A 15,916-nucleotide genomic window follows, 5' to 3' on the forward strand; every position below is an offset into this window, starting at 1 on the left:
TGAAACAGAGGCAGACCACTTTGGAATTAAGCCATGATAAAAGGCAAATTATTATCTCAGGGATAAAAATTGAAAGGGGGATATTCCAGGGTGACTCTCTGTCACTGCTGCTCTTCTGCCTTGCCTTTAACTCACTAAACTGTCTTCTTAGCTTAGGCCATGGTTATAATTTGGCTCCTAGAAAACAACAAAGTATAAAGACTTCTCATCTTCTCTTTGTCAATCATTTAAAACTATATAGCTCATCAGATGAGGAACTGAAAGTACAACTGCAAGTTGTCAAAACTTTTTCAGATGATATAAGAATGTAATTTGGTCTTGATAAATGTGCAAAAGTGACCTTTAAAGCAGGAAAACTGCAACACCAGGAAAACATCAGTTTCGTACAAGAATGTGATCTAAAAGAATTTGAACAAGAGGGCATGTATGACTATTTGGGAATTGATGAAGGATCAACAATAAAACATGAACAAATGCAAATAAAAGTTAGTAAGAAATACTTTAGACGACTTAAAGTAACCCTGAAAACAGCATTGACTTCTAGGAACAAAATCCAAGCTATAAACTAATTTGCTCTTCCTATCATAATGTACAGTTTTGGAGTAGTTGACTGGCCCCAAAATGTGATGGATAAATTAGATAGGAAAACAAGAAGGATACTTCATTCTCACCAAATGATTTATAAACATCAGTGCATATCAAGATTATATACTCCACGTTCCGAAGGAGGTATGGGCCTACTTGAAATTGATTACATGTACAGATCTGCAATCTTGCAACTCCACACATATCTGCTAACCTCACAAGCCCAAATGTAGTGAAGGTTTTGAAACATGAGGAGAATAAGTCTAAGATGACTTCTGTGCTTAATCTAACAAAAGCATATCGGTGAATGGAAATCAGGAATGGAAATTAAACCAGAAGTAGATGAAAACCAGGGAGCAAGTGAATGTGCCAAAAAACGAAAGAAAGAATTTAAGGTGAAGGACCAGATGAGAAGGCAAGAAATCTAGAAAATGTATAAATATAGTTGCAAGTATATAAAACTTCTGGAAGAACCTCATGTTGATCAGGAACAAATGCAAGTAATGGTTAAAGAGAGGCGAATTCAAACCAAGAGATGTCCACTGAACATGTGGGAGAAACAGACAAATATAGGTTTTGTAAAACCAAATTGGAAACAGTCGCACACCCCATTGCTCGTTGTAACATACTAATGGCAGAAGGACTGTATACTCAAAGGCATAATGTGGCAAGATTGTTGCACTGGGGATTGTGCAAACATTGTGGTATTGAAGTGGCTGAAAAACATGAGCCACAAAGCATCATAGAAAATGAAGTTTACATCACATGGGATCATCCATTACCAACAGTTCAAAAGATAGATGCTAGAAAACTGGATATAGTGGTCCATGAAAAGAAGACAAAAGTAGCATTGATCATTAAAATTGCCACACCCAGTGACTACAGTGTCTTGCATAGAGAGAGAGACACAAAGTCATAAAATATCAATATTTGCAGGCAGAAACAAGAGCAATGTAGAAGAAAGATACCCAGACAGTCCCAATGGTAGTAGGAGCTATGGGTCTTATAAAAAAAAAATCTACAATCGTACTTAGATTTGTTACCAATACATATAACTCTGCACGAATTGCAGGAGGAGTCATTACTGGATACATTGCGTGTGTTGTGAAGAGCACTTCTGTCTGACATCAAAGACTGAAACAATACTAATTTCATAAACTTTAATCAGATTTTGACTTAGGAATGAGATCCACTCCCGTCATGGTATGAGAAACCCAAAAGATTTGGAGAAATTAAAAATGTAGAAACAAATTGTAGACATTTCCCACAAAATTAGCCATTCTAAAGTCATTAAAAGGTAATCCCATTGGCAACCACAGGTGCTGAAGTCCTCTCTTGATACTTTAAAGGCAGCTTTCACTAACTTTAGACAAGTATCAACAAAGTTAAAAGCTTACATGGTTTAAAAATATATAACATAAAACTTAATGTCTAAGAAATGTTTTGATAGGTTATTCCATCAGTAATGGCTGCAGCAGTTCTAATTAATGCAGCCTTTTCTCTCTTTTTTTTTTTTTTAATTTAAGTCTCATTACCTCTGGAATCTGAGGTAAGGAATTCCATATCTATATCATCAATACATTTTTTTTGCTAATTTAGATAATGGCAGAAAAAGGTGATGGTCAAAACTTAGCTTCTGATGGGCACTATGTACACCTAGAGGAGTCTGACTTACTATCTTTATGGCATTTAATCTAAGAGTCTTTTATAAGAGTTCCTGAAGGATATTTTCCCTTGGCTTCTAAGAAAAGGGAGACAAGGTTTTGCTAAATCTTTCATCTTAATGAGATTGTGCATATCATACCTTGGAGAAAGTATTATTCAGATAAACATCCTCCTCAGCAAAGTATTTGAAAACCAAGTCTTGTTCATATTTCTTGACAAGAAATGTAGAAAGAAAATGTAATTATAATTGAAATACATGGCCTTTACATTTTATTAGAGCAGGAATGAACATTTCCAGATCTGAAAAAGGTTGGCATTGTAGTCATAGGAGTAACCTACTGGAGTCTTGGTAATCAAACAAGCTGCTCCTGAATCTGTTTTTGTTAAAACTGCTTTTCTAGCGGCAGAATTCAGAAATAAGACAATGATGTGTAATGGAAGACTGGATTTAATTTTAACACTATTGTGTCGGCTATCTCTACTTCAACTGATGTGGACAAGTTCAACAACTGTTTTATTTCCTTTCAAATAAAATTAATTGGCTCCAGTTCCTCTTTGCCTTCAGATAAATGCATTATATAGAGTTTGCTTCTAGAGGAGTGATTTTCCAGACCATCCAGTTTTAACTCTTGCATTTCAGTTTTTGTATTCAGTGACCTTTGCACCTACATTGCCTTCTTTTGATTTTCCAAACTATGGTTAATGACATGCAGTTACTGTTTATTGTCCTCATTGTTTTCTTCTTGCAGCATTGAAAATAAAAATGGTAGATGTTTGAGAGTTGTCGAATGCCTTCTTGTTCTCTGTATTTCCTTTCAAATTGGCCTTTGTGACCATGCTGTCCTTTCCAGCATTATGTGGTCAGAGAAGATTTCTGGTAGAAATTGGAACAATTTGGGGAAAAAGCCTTACACAGAGGTTAAAGGTACTCCTTGATAATTAATGCATAAGATTTTAAGTTGTGAAATAGTAAAATAACATGGTCCCACAGCTACCTGGCAGTCAGAACCTGGTCTCCTACATCTCAGCTTTGTCACGTACACTGATTATATTCTTCTTATTGAGGCTAAATTATAAATCTATTTCACAGAACTCTGTAGATGGTCACTTGGTAATGAATGCTTAACCAATTCCAAGAAAACCAATATAATTGTCTTTGGAACTACTCAGAAAGTGGCATAATCTCCTCCCCCACTGAAGGACAACCAAGACAATGCATTCCCAATGTGTCATCAGATATACGATGGACTTATACTTGACTCATTACCCTTTTTAGCCTTTCACAGATATAAAATCACCATTAAAGATTTAGTGAAATTAAAATTCTGCCACAGAATCTCACACCTTTACTCACCAATTGCCCAAACTGCCATTGCCAAAAATGTTCTACTTCCAAAGCTTGAATATGGTTTGTATTTGCTGGCTCTGCAAAATTTCACAAAACAAATTCTTAAGACTCATTTCTCTAGCAGATTCTCTTGTACACCATCGTGCCTTATCTAATGACCAAGTGGCTATCAGTAACAGATAGGGTGACCTTTTTTCTCATCTCTCTACTTTTCAGACTCTTAAATATGTGTTACTGCCCCCCCCCCCAAAAAAAAAACAGAGCTCATGTTTAGGCACCAAATTTCCACCCTGAGAAGCTTCCAGAATATTAACCTTTCCCTTACTTGTATATGGTTCAAAACTGCTGTTAAGGAAACAGCAGTCTCTAGACTACTTCCTGCCATGTGGAATGACCTCCCCAGAGAAGTAAAAACTCATGATACACTTGAACCCTTTTGAGCATGATCTTAGAGACCGTCTTCTTAGGGAAGCCAATTACTTGCTGCCATGACAATGATTAATACCAAGTAGCAATTCAAGCTATTAATATTGCACTTGTACTTAAATCCTTATGTGTTGTTCTGAATATTATCTGATGTTTCCATATTGTATTTATGAATATGACTCTTGTTTACAATTCTTGTTTTTTGTCAGTGTATTTGTATGTGTTAATTCTGGTTATTGCTAATATACCAATACTGAGATTTTGCATGTTATGACTTTCTTTTTCTTAATTTCACATTTCTTTCTGTACATATTTTGTGTTTTATTTATATGTACACTGCTGCTCGCTGAACCCAGGTCATGACTGAAAATGGTTAATGGACCAGCCCACCTTGCTGGGTGAACAAACAGAAAATAAATAATACAATAAAAACACTGCACACAAAAGGAGAAGTAACTAAAGAACTATTACAAAAGAAACTTTGTAGCAAATTAGCTAGCTGAAAGAAACACACAGAACAAGTGTATCTGAGCGCTTTCATTATTTAATTGTGAGAACTTCATCAGAAATGACAAAACTGGGCAGAGCCCAGATGGCCAACTGAGACCAGTGAATTTTGAGAGCTCCATAAACTAGCATAATAATGTAGGAACATTTTATTATTTTCAAGTTTAAAACATCAGAAATCTGTAGAAAAACTGCATAAATATAAATTTTGGTGGAGATATACAAAAGGTTTCCTGTCAAGTAACTTGGAAATATTGAGTCACTGAATATGAACAACTCAAGGAATTCTCATCCAGATGCTGCTTTGAAAAAAGAAGTGCAATTGATGATATCTACCTTACAGGAACTATCTTTGAAGATGGATGGCTTTAAAAATGACTTGGAAAACCTCAAATTAAATTCTCAAAAACAGACTGATACTCTTAAGGAACTGTTACAGCAACACCATACAAAAATAACAAATATAGAGACTTCTCTAAAATGACATTGAAGGGAGACTTAAATAGGAAAAATTCCAAAAAGAATTTCTCCTGAAACAGACTACATGGCTGCTTAACAAAATAGATGACTTAGAAAACAGGGAAAGGAAAAACAACATAAGGATCTTTGGTCTGCCTGAAAACAATGAAGGAGAAGACATTATTTCATGCTTAACAACCTGGATTCCTGAATTTTTAGACTTGAAACAGGGACTTTCATTTGGAATTGAAAGGGCACATAGACAACTGAGGAAACGTGCTTCTAACTCAACAAATACTCCACCTAGATCCATAGTTATAAAATTTCTTTCATTTCTGGACAAGGAACTAATATTAAAATCTGCTTGGAGAAAATCACCGTTAAAATGCAATTAAAGCCTGATAAGGTTTGACGATGATTATTCTTCCAGAATACTAGAACAAAGGAAAAAAGTCTGGTTAATAAAACTGTTGAAACAAAACAACATTAAACCACAGCTGGCCTTTCCAGCCAAGATAAAAATCATTTTTGCCAATGAGTTGAGAACATTTAATGACTTAGAAGAAGATACTATATTCATCAAAAACAACAACATAATGTCTATCCCAGATGAAATGGAATGGATGGCCTCTACTCTTAAAAGAATAAGAGAGACAAATCCTTGGACTGATGCTAGAAACAATAAACAAAAATGATTCCAAGATAGCTGTCCCAAAAAAATAACTCTTACAACTACTTCTCTCAAAGTATCAACTGATATGGTACATCAGTTGTCATCTGTTTTTATTTAAAAAAAGGAGGGATTCTTAAATAACTGAAAAACAGTAATGATTTATTCAGAATGTTCAAATAGTCCAATAATTCTTCACAAACAAAGTTAGGTCAAGATGGGTTACTATTTACATTATATAGAAGCCAAACAAAGCAACATATAATACAAACATAGAATTTTCTATTCCCCTACTTAAACTCAATGAAAAGTTATCTTGTTCATTTTTCATTGATTTTACTTATAATTTAATTAATGAATTAACTAAATCAACAAGGTAACATTCATCAGAGTTCAGTCTCAAATGTAACAAATTAATATAATATATAATAGCAGTAACAGTAGAATGTTTAAAAAATGCTGTCATGGAGATTAATGCCTTTATCAGTTAAAGTATGATTTAGAAATGTCATGTATATCCTTGTTAAATACTAGTAGCAAGCTCTTAGTACAAATCTCATCATTATTCTGTCTAAATATAGTTAATATCGATTATGGCATGTATCACAGCTATGAGTGCTGCTTGATCAATCCTGGTATGGTATGCATGGATGCAGCTGTATCTGGCAGCTAGTACAAATGTCATTCTATCTAAACATAGTTAATATCTATTATGGCAGGTATCATAGCTTCAATAGGGTGTGCATGGATGAAGCCATGTCTGGCAGCTAGTACATATGTCACTATTCTGTCTAAACATAATATCAATTATGGCAGGTATAAAAGCTTTGAGTGCTGTTTGATTAAGGCTGACATGGTGTATGTGGATGCAACTGTGTCTGGCAGCTGTTATATGTTGCCGTTTTCATCTCCGGGAAGCTGTGCGTTGCAGCTTGTGATAGAGGTTTACAGATGCTTGTGTATTAGGAGGAGACATTTGGTGTTTTTATCCTGGATCCAGGGGAAAGGGGTGGATAGAACTGTGATTTGGGATATTTTGGCAGAGAGCAGATTGTTTGTACGCCTGCTGAGTGAGAGGTGGGAGGGCTGAATGATTGCGCTGTCTCTTGTTGTGAGTTTTTTTTTTTTAATCTGTTTACTCTCTGTTCTTTTCCTGGCTGCTGCCTCGCCGAAAGGGAGGGAATTTAGGCTTGAAGTTGCAGTGAAGTGAAGCTTTGCTTTAGGTGCATCACGAGCCTTTGGTATGCAGTACACAGACAGACATACTAACAGAAAAAGGTGATCCCAGGTTGCTATGGTAATGGAGACAGAGTGATGATAATGCTTAATGGCTCTGAGGAGCCGCCCAGATGATTCTCTGCAATGACGTTTTTGATTTTAAAACATACATATATGTAATAAAAGGGCTATTTTAAACCACATGTACACATATTAATAGTCTCCTAACACTTTGTTTAGCTCATTAAGTTGATTCTTGATAAAAAATAAATAAATAATAAGCACAATTTTATATTTAAAATGTATTTTGGTCCAAACACATTAAGGACTTACATAAGAGTGGAAGTCTGAGTTATTGTGAAAGACTAAGAGCAATTGGTCTTGTGCAGTACCCTTTGCAGTGGTCTGGGAGGTGAGCTTGCTCAGACATGTTGGGCATATGGGGATAGCGGATTCTAGGGGTGTTTGGGGTTGCCAGGAAGTGCTAGAGAGCCATCAGATTTCCTTCATGGACATACCTGTGAGAATGGAAGGTGTGTTGAGTTTTTTACTGGCAGAGTGGCCACTGCATGTAACAGGCTGGTAAAATAGAACAGGAAAAATATTGGTTTGGATAGTTTAAGAACAGCCTGGCAGCACACCACATGAACTAGTGAATGATATTCTGGCAAAACTGGATGGGCATTGTTGCCCATGCTTGAAGTACTGATATGCGTGTATGTAAGGATGGAAATATACTTATAACAAATAAGAAACTAGAAGGGTGTCATAATTTAAAGTCTATGGACAGTATAAACATGCTTGCAAGGAGCTAATAATAAGAATAAACATTACAGCTTGTAGTATCTCAAATAACTAAGCAACAGCCAAAAAAAAAGAAAAAAAAAACAATAGTTATGTAATGTATGATTTTAGTAAATCTAGACATAAAATATATAATCGTCATATAAGATGAAGCAATCTGCTGAATTTAGATATTAAAGACAGGATTTAATAACATGGGCTTGTGTATAATACTACTATCTTAACTTGTCATAAATGACATACACTACATTGAACATCAAGGGGAAGCATGGTGATTTTCTTATATAAGTAAATATGCATAACAAGTCATGTAATTGCTTTAACTTGCACTTTTTGTAAGCTATCTTGACCATATATAATACTTAAGCAGTTATCAAGGTAACTAATGTTTTATACATGATATCAAACTGACAAAGTTGTTCAAGAGAAACAACAGAAGCCAGAACTTGAAATGTCACAGAATGTAACAATCATATTCTGAACAAATAGTATTAAATTGACAATATACACTCAGTTTAATAACATGGGCTTATGTATAATAACACTGCTGTTTTAGTTTGTCATAAATGACCTACACTATTTTGAACATCAAGGGGAAGCATTATGATTTTCTCATATAAGAGATATGCATAACAAGTCATATAATTGCTTTAACTTGAATTGAGCTTTTGTAATGCATCTTGACTATACATAATAATTAAGCTGTTACCAATGTAGCTAATGTTTTATACATGACATCACACTGACAAAGTTGTTCAAGGGAAACATTAGAAGCCCAAACTAGGAATGTCACAGAATGTAACAATCACATTCTGAACAAATAGTATTAATTTGACAATCACTCAGTTTAACCTTTGCTGATTATACAAAAATAGAATGTTGCCCTTTAAATCTAAAAACTTTCATTATATGCCATAAAATGGCAATTTATAAATATGGAAAGGGAACTTCTAATCATTAATCACAATAAGTGAATTTGTTGTTTTTAACCTATAATTTCACTCATTTTATAATCAAAAATGACAGATATGAAAATCCTTATGTGTAGGAAATGGGGGAAGAGGGATGCACTGGTAATTAAAATGCACTAACTTTCATCAATGTTCACATAAACTTGATGCTTTAAGTAAGTTAGCAACAAAGTGACTACTTAAATGCTGGCAAACAATGAAATATAACTTCTGATATATCTAGTAAAATACACTGTATTATAAACATTAGGTATAAATATTACTACCATCTATTTATATTAAGTAATAAGTTTTGAAAGACTTCATCAATAAGGGTGAATATGTTACATAACCATGTGCTATAATCTTTTACTGATGTTTTATGTATGATGTATCCTACTTTACTATGATTGAATTGCTTGTCATCTATCTTTCATGTAAATATTAATTGCTTATACAATAATCAGACATTTATATTGTATTAGAATTATGTCTACCCTACAATAGTACTATATATGTTCAAAATAATATAAATATTTCTTATTCCTATTACAAATATTCTCCATATGATTCAATTTATGGAGCTCAGATGCTCTGGATTGTCAAGGTATGAGTGGTAATATGATAGACTTAGGTTTATCCATCAGATTAGGAATGATTTTCATTCCAGGGCTAGTGCAGATCTTAGTTTTGTTAACATTTATTAGTTTAAATTTATTTCACAAAAACGTTTTAGTATGCTTGACCAAAACATTACTTTATTGGTAAACAAAGTATAAAACTGATAATTTCCTTTAAAAACTCAAACATATACTTTATAGTTATCAGAGGAAAATGTTTAATAGTCATGATAAAACAAAAAATACATAGTCTAAATAACCTAAGATGGATTTAACGTCATTATCTTTAAATACCAATGGCTTAAACAATCCTAGCAAGAGATCAAATCTACTGAAATATTTAAAACTGAACAAAGCACATATTGTCTTCCTTCATGAAACTCATTTCAAAACAATTGACAATTACCAATGGAATCCTAAGGAATATATAATATTGGTGCAATCCACTTATAAGACAAAGACAAAAGGGGTAACAATTTTATGGAAAATAAATGTGATTAACCAATAAATAATTTTTAAGTATACAGATAAAGAAGGTCTTATGGCGTTAGTAATAGTTAAATATAACAGAATATGGACCCTAGCCAATCTATACTGGTTCCCAGGCATTGGATCAGGAACTGTTAAACACTTGGATTTTATTTCCAGTAATTATAAAGGCAATTTAATATTAGGAGGAGATTTTAACTGTATATCTGATATTTCCGAAACTACAAATAAAAGACCACTGCATACATCTGCTGTATCAAAAGCTTTAAACAAGTGGGTAAAATCATTTCATCTTGTAGATACTTTCAAATTTAAAGAAGATAAATCTTTGTTGCTTTCCCATCAAGATCACAGATTTGATACCCAAACTAGAATAGATAAAATATTTACTGCCCATGACTTACACTCTAAAATCATTAATTTCTGAGTCACTCCCTGCCCTTTTTCAGACCACAATTCATTGATACTAAAACTTCAAAATGAGTACAAACCATTAATTCTTAACTCCAGAATTCCAGCATATATAAAATTGAAAAGTTTAAACCCTGGTTATTATCTGAATTACAGTTCTTCTTGAATATTAATTACACCACAGAGATAAATAAAATAATGATATGGGACTCATTAAAAGCTTACATATATGGTAAAACCCTAACTTGGTACAAAAAAAAAAATCAGAGAATGGGATTCTGAATTATTAGATCTACAATCCAAACTTTTGTCAGTAAAAGCTGAAAAAAATCAAAATCATTTGGAGATGAAAAAGAAAGCAGAAGTATTAAACAATAAATACAACAAAAGTCTAACACATAAAACTAGTTTAGCTTTAGAAAAACTAAAAATTACTACCTTGGCCACTTCTCCCAAATATCTACATAATTATCCACAATAATCAAAATGCAATCAACAGCTAATAACATTAAAAACATCTTCCATGAAAAGAAAGGGAAAAATGCCTCTGATATAGGTGACATTCTTGATGCCTATAGAAATCACTATACGGAACAATTCCAGAAAGAAAATATACATATCAATCAATTAAATCTAGATGAAAAATGTTCTAATATAAAAAATACCAGAAAAAAACTAGATCTGCAAGCACCCATATCCTACAAAGAAATTACAGATACAATAAAAGAGGGTAAAAATAATAAAGCTCCAGGTATAGCTGGCATAATTATGGAAATATATAAACTTTTTCCTTCAAAGATACTATCCCTCTTCCATAAAACTATATTAGAAATTCAGTCACAAGCTTTAATACCACCCTCTTGGAGATATTCCTTAATCATACCAATCCTAAAGGAAAACAAATCCCCAAACATGTGTACCGCATATAGACCTACATCGTTATTAAATAATGACTATAAGATAATGACAGTATTAACTAACAGAATAAAAATACCACTATCCAAAATTATAAATAATGATCAAACTGGATTTATATATCGTAGACACACACATGACAATATTAAAAGGATAATTTCTCTTATAGATTATGTTAATAAAGAAAATAAAGAAACACTCATAATTGGCTTAAATATAGAGAAAGCCTTTGATTCCCTAAATTGGGACTATTTATTCAAAATTCTGGTGTTATTTGAATTTCCTCTTTCCTTTGTTCATCTACTAAAGGATATATATATATATATATATATATATCTATATACAAATAATTTAGCGCAAGTTAAGCTAGGTTCTTTCACTTCTGAATCTATACATATAACAAAGGGTACTCAACAAGGATGTCCCATGTCACTGATTCTATTTGCTTTGGCTATTGAAATATTGGCAGAGTCAATACGTAACAATACAAAAATCAAAGGAGTAGATGTTTATGAATAATACAATTCTAAAGTAATGGTCTTTGCTGATGACATATTAACATTATCCAATACAAAAGAGACATTAGAAGACTTACATATTTTAATTGACACATTTTACAGGCTTCAGGACTCCATTTCAATAAATCAAAATTTTTATTTTTAAATTAAAAAAAAAGAATTGCAGAAGAAGGGGAATCACATTATAGGTTAACAAGAATCTACCTTAAAATATCTTGAGTTATGCAAGAATAATAATGAATTAGTCTCAAAAAACTACAATAATATCATCAATACAATTACAATCTCTGTGGAAAAGGGAACAAGATAATATTAACATTTGAAGATAGACTACAGTTAATAAAAATGGTTTTACTACCCAAGATTCTGTATATAGTTTTGGCAATACAACTGTTACCAGAAAGGAATATACTCAAAGAAATAAACTCATGCCTAATAAAATTTTTATGGTTTCCCAAAAGAAACAGAATAGTTTTAATACATCATATCAGACCATGGAAACAGGGAGGATTAAACTTTCCTGATATAGAAACATATATAAAAGGATCAATATCTAAATCTCAAATTGTATAAGTCCAAATTATTCTGCAAATTGGAAAGAATTATTAACTGACATATCAATAAATGAATTTGATTTACAAAAAAAAATTCAAAATAACAGATAAAAACAATTTGCCATGGCACATATGTATTAGTATGCAGTATAACATAATTAAGCCCACTAAAACTCATATGATTAATTATTACATTGACTCATTTAGGAAAATTATTAATGCAAATATAGATTTAAAAATGTGGTTTGATCTTTTAACACCATTCATAGTTACAAAGAGATATCCACATAAAATATACAGAGAAATAATTCCTGGGAACAGAAAGGATTTGTTTGTTGGTTTCAATGTATCAAAGAACTAAAAGTTCTGGATATGCAAACAATAGAAACAACATACAAAATTCCACAACAAGCTTGGCTAACTATCCAAAGCATGCTGAAGTATTCACAAGATTTATGCAGAATAATTAGTAATTCTTAATTTAAAGAAATATCTAAACTTACGAATACCTATATGAAATCATATATAATGATTATGACATGAGAAATAGTATTTTGAAATTTTACAAGATATTGATAAATTATAAAACAACACCCAAATCCTCATATTGGAATTATATAACAAAAGGCCACTCATTACAGATAACTGAAGAAATTAAATCAAATATTTTATTTTCAATAAAACATACAGCCTTTACTCAATACTGTAAAGTTTTTAATTGGAAATGCATGCACAGAGCATTCTTAACTCCAGATAGAATTACTAAAATTAATTCTTCCACAAAGGGAATATGTTGGAGGTGTGAGCAAATATACAATGCATATTGGAATCACATTTTTTTCGACTGTGTTAAAATTAACCTATTTTGGAATGGTATTAAAAACTTTTTACAAGCTTTTTTAAATGAATCATTTAATTTATCTAAAGCTCTAGTATTATTAAATGTGTATGAAGGTCCTCATTTGAATGAGTCAAATATGCATCTAGTATGGACAATTCTTGCAATCTCAAGAAAGTGTATAACAAGAAGATGGAATAGAAACCTAATACTGACTTTGAAAGACTTCTACAGCCTACTGAAGACCACAGCATTGTTGGAAATTATCATTAAAGAATTAAGGATTCATCCTAAGCCATTTATTAACAATCCATGGAAAAAGGTATTATCACTGACACTTTACAATAACTGAACAGATACACTCTGATAACTGGATTGTTATACCTATAAAGTAATTGTATATATTGAGCTCTGCTATAGTGTCAGGCTGATGTAAATAGTGTACATAGTTATTAAGATGTTATATAAAAATACTATGGAATTTATTCAACTGTATTTGAAAAATAAACAAATTGAGGGAGAAATGACAAAACTGAAAAGTGCATTTCAATAAATACAGTAAAAACTGTCAATCACACTTCAAACATGAAATCAAATGTCCAACAAGGAATGCAATCCAATAAGAAAACATTATTTGTTTTTAAAAAGCTAATAATTTAAAGGACCTATCTGGTCAGGAGGGAGTGGAGCTTAGGGGAGTGAAAGAACTTAATAGCCTTATGGAGGAGGGAGGGACTGGTTCACCTACAAACCTCAAGGACCAGATAATGTTAAGGCTGTCATTAATGCCAGGTGAAAACTCTATCTAGGAATGATGTTAGGTACTGCAGTGTGACAAATAGTTTTAAATTAACAAACATTTTCCTGGTTGGAAGCAATAGTGTTAATTCAGTGCAGCAGCTCTGCTATGTTGTATCTCATTACTTGTTTTTTTGTAGTCATGTTCTTTTTCACATTTAATGTTTACCTTGTCTTTTGCAATATTTATTTTTAATGTTTCAGCTATATCCTACCTATTCTGTACAGCTGGTATTTGTCAGCTAATTGCACATCATTATCCTTTCATCCATGGCTCCTGTACAGCTCTCTTTGTTACACACGCACATGCTTTGCCAAGTAGCCAATCACTTGTACTAATTCTTGCTTTGAGTCATTACAGTTCCACAAACTCACTAACTATTCATTTTGGTTGTGGTTTGTTTTCTGTAAAACTTTTTCTTACTGTATTCAAAAGGATAGCTCAGCAGCCCATGTGGCTGAATCATTGCTGTACAAGACATGTGCTGCTCAGCAGAGCTGTACACTCTGTCAGTTTCTTCTTTCTACATCTTGTTGAAACATGACTGTTGGAATTCACTAATGGAATGCCATGGAGTCAGAGCTGAGAGCACTTCTAATGTAATCTGTTTTGAAGGCATACTACTTTTGTAGAATGCCTAGGTATTTTGTTGATTATATCCAGGCTGCACTATGGAAGTATGTGACACCAGATGCAATAAGTATGGAAAACCAGTATAATTCATAGTTTTATAGAACAATTATCAATTTTACTGTAATGTTCCTCAGCCTCTGTTTGTTTTTTTTGCTTGTTTGTTTTGTAGCAAGTCAACACACCAAAGACTTCCTCAGGTTTAGTGCCATTTTTATTTACAGTCATAATATGTTTAAGTTCATTGTTTGTAGGATAAAATGTAAAGGTTCAAACTTTGACAATAAACTTCTCACATAACATGGCTGGTTCAGTAACACCCAGTTCAGTTCAGAAAAATAACTCACAGTTCAATTTAGGCTAACACCTGACAATTCATTAAGTCCAAACCTTCAGCCTGCAAAATGTTGTGCTGGTGCAGGCCCAGATGTTGTAAACATATCACAATAGCCACAGGTTTGAGTTCAATTATGCTCTGCAGTTCTCCTGAGGATCCTTCTCCAATAATTTGCATTTTCACAAGTTCTATCCATAGTGGTTACCCGCAGCCCCTATTTTAGACATCAGACTCTCTTTACAAGAAGAAAACATCTCTCTCACAATGAAACCACCCGGAATCTCTCCTCTAGGCTCAGATCCTCTCTTACTTCAGAAGTAAACATTTATGTTTCTCTGTTTCTGGTCCTCTCTTCTCCTAAGAATGGAGCAAGGACTCTTCCACTCAGGGCAGGTATGCTTCCTCCTTCCAGTTATCACAGGACTGAGGGTTTGCATACCCATAACGGTTGCTTGGGTACACTATATCTCATGACCCACCCAAATCAGGTCTGAGGGGATGAGCAACATTGGCCTGTCAGCTCCAACCTCATCTGTTCTATAAACCTTTTGGTACAGAAGGCTTGTTCTTCCACCAAGCTTTATATTTGAGGTGAAAATACCTGTCAACATACCCAGTTTTGAAACAGATATAGCACCATGGGTAAGTTATGTCAGACACAGTCCTCTGTTGTATGTATCAACACTCAGGTTCATCACCTTGGTCAAGGCTTTAGTCAACAGGTTCAGTACATTGGTTTGTTTTAGTTTTTTGGTTGATTTTTTTGTTGCACAAAATGACATGAATCAAGGATCAGGCTATGACCATTTTCAGCATGAATATTCTACTCAGTGGGTTTTACTATGTTAACATCTTCTGTGCTGGAGACCTCTGCATCCTATTACTTTATTGTTTCTTATTCAATATCAAAACCATTGCTCTTGTCATAGGATTATGAAACATTGGATTATATTTTTACTGAGGTACTATAGAATGTAAAAGTGCTAAAAGGTTTATCTTTGAATGTCTTTCCAGTTTCTTGACTTTTTAGGTTTAGTGCTGACAACATGTTTCCTTTTACACTAGACTGAAAGGGGACTCTCTTGGTTTAGACTTCATGACTGGGCTATACTTAACTGAAATTATACCTGAGGTGTTCTGTATACTCCTAGTTTTATTTTGGTTTTCTCTTTA

Source organism: Protopterus annectens, chromosome 15.part0, assembly GCF_019279795.1.
Source record: "Protopterus annectens isolate FY-2018-M chromosome 15.part0, PAN1.0, whole genome shotgun sequence".
NCBI lineage: Eukaryota > Metazoa > Chordata > Ceratodontiformes > Protopteridae > Protopterus > Protopterus annectens.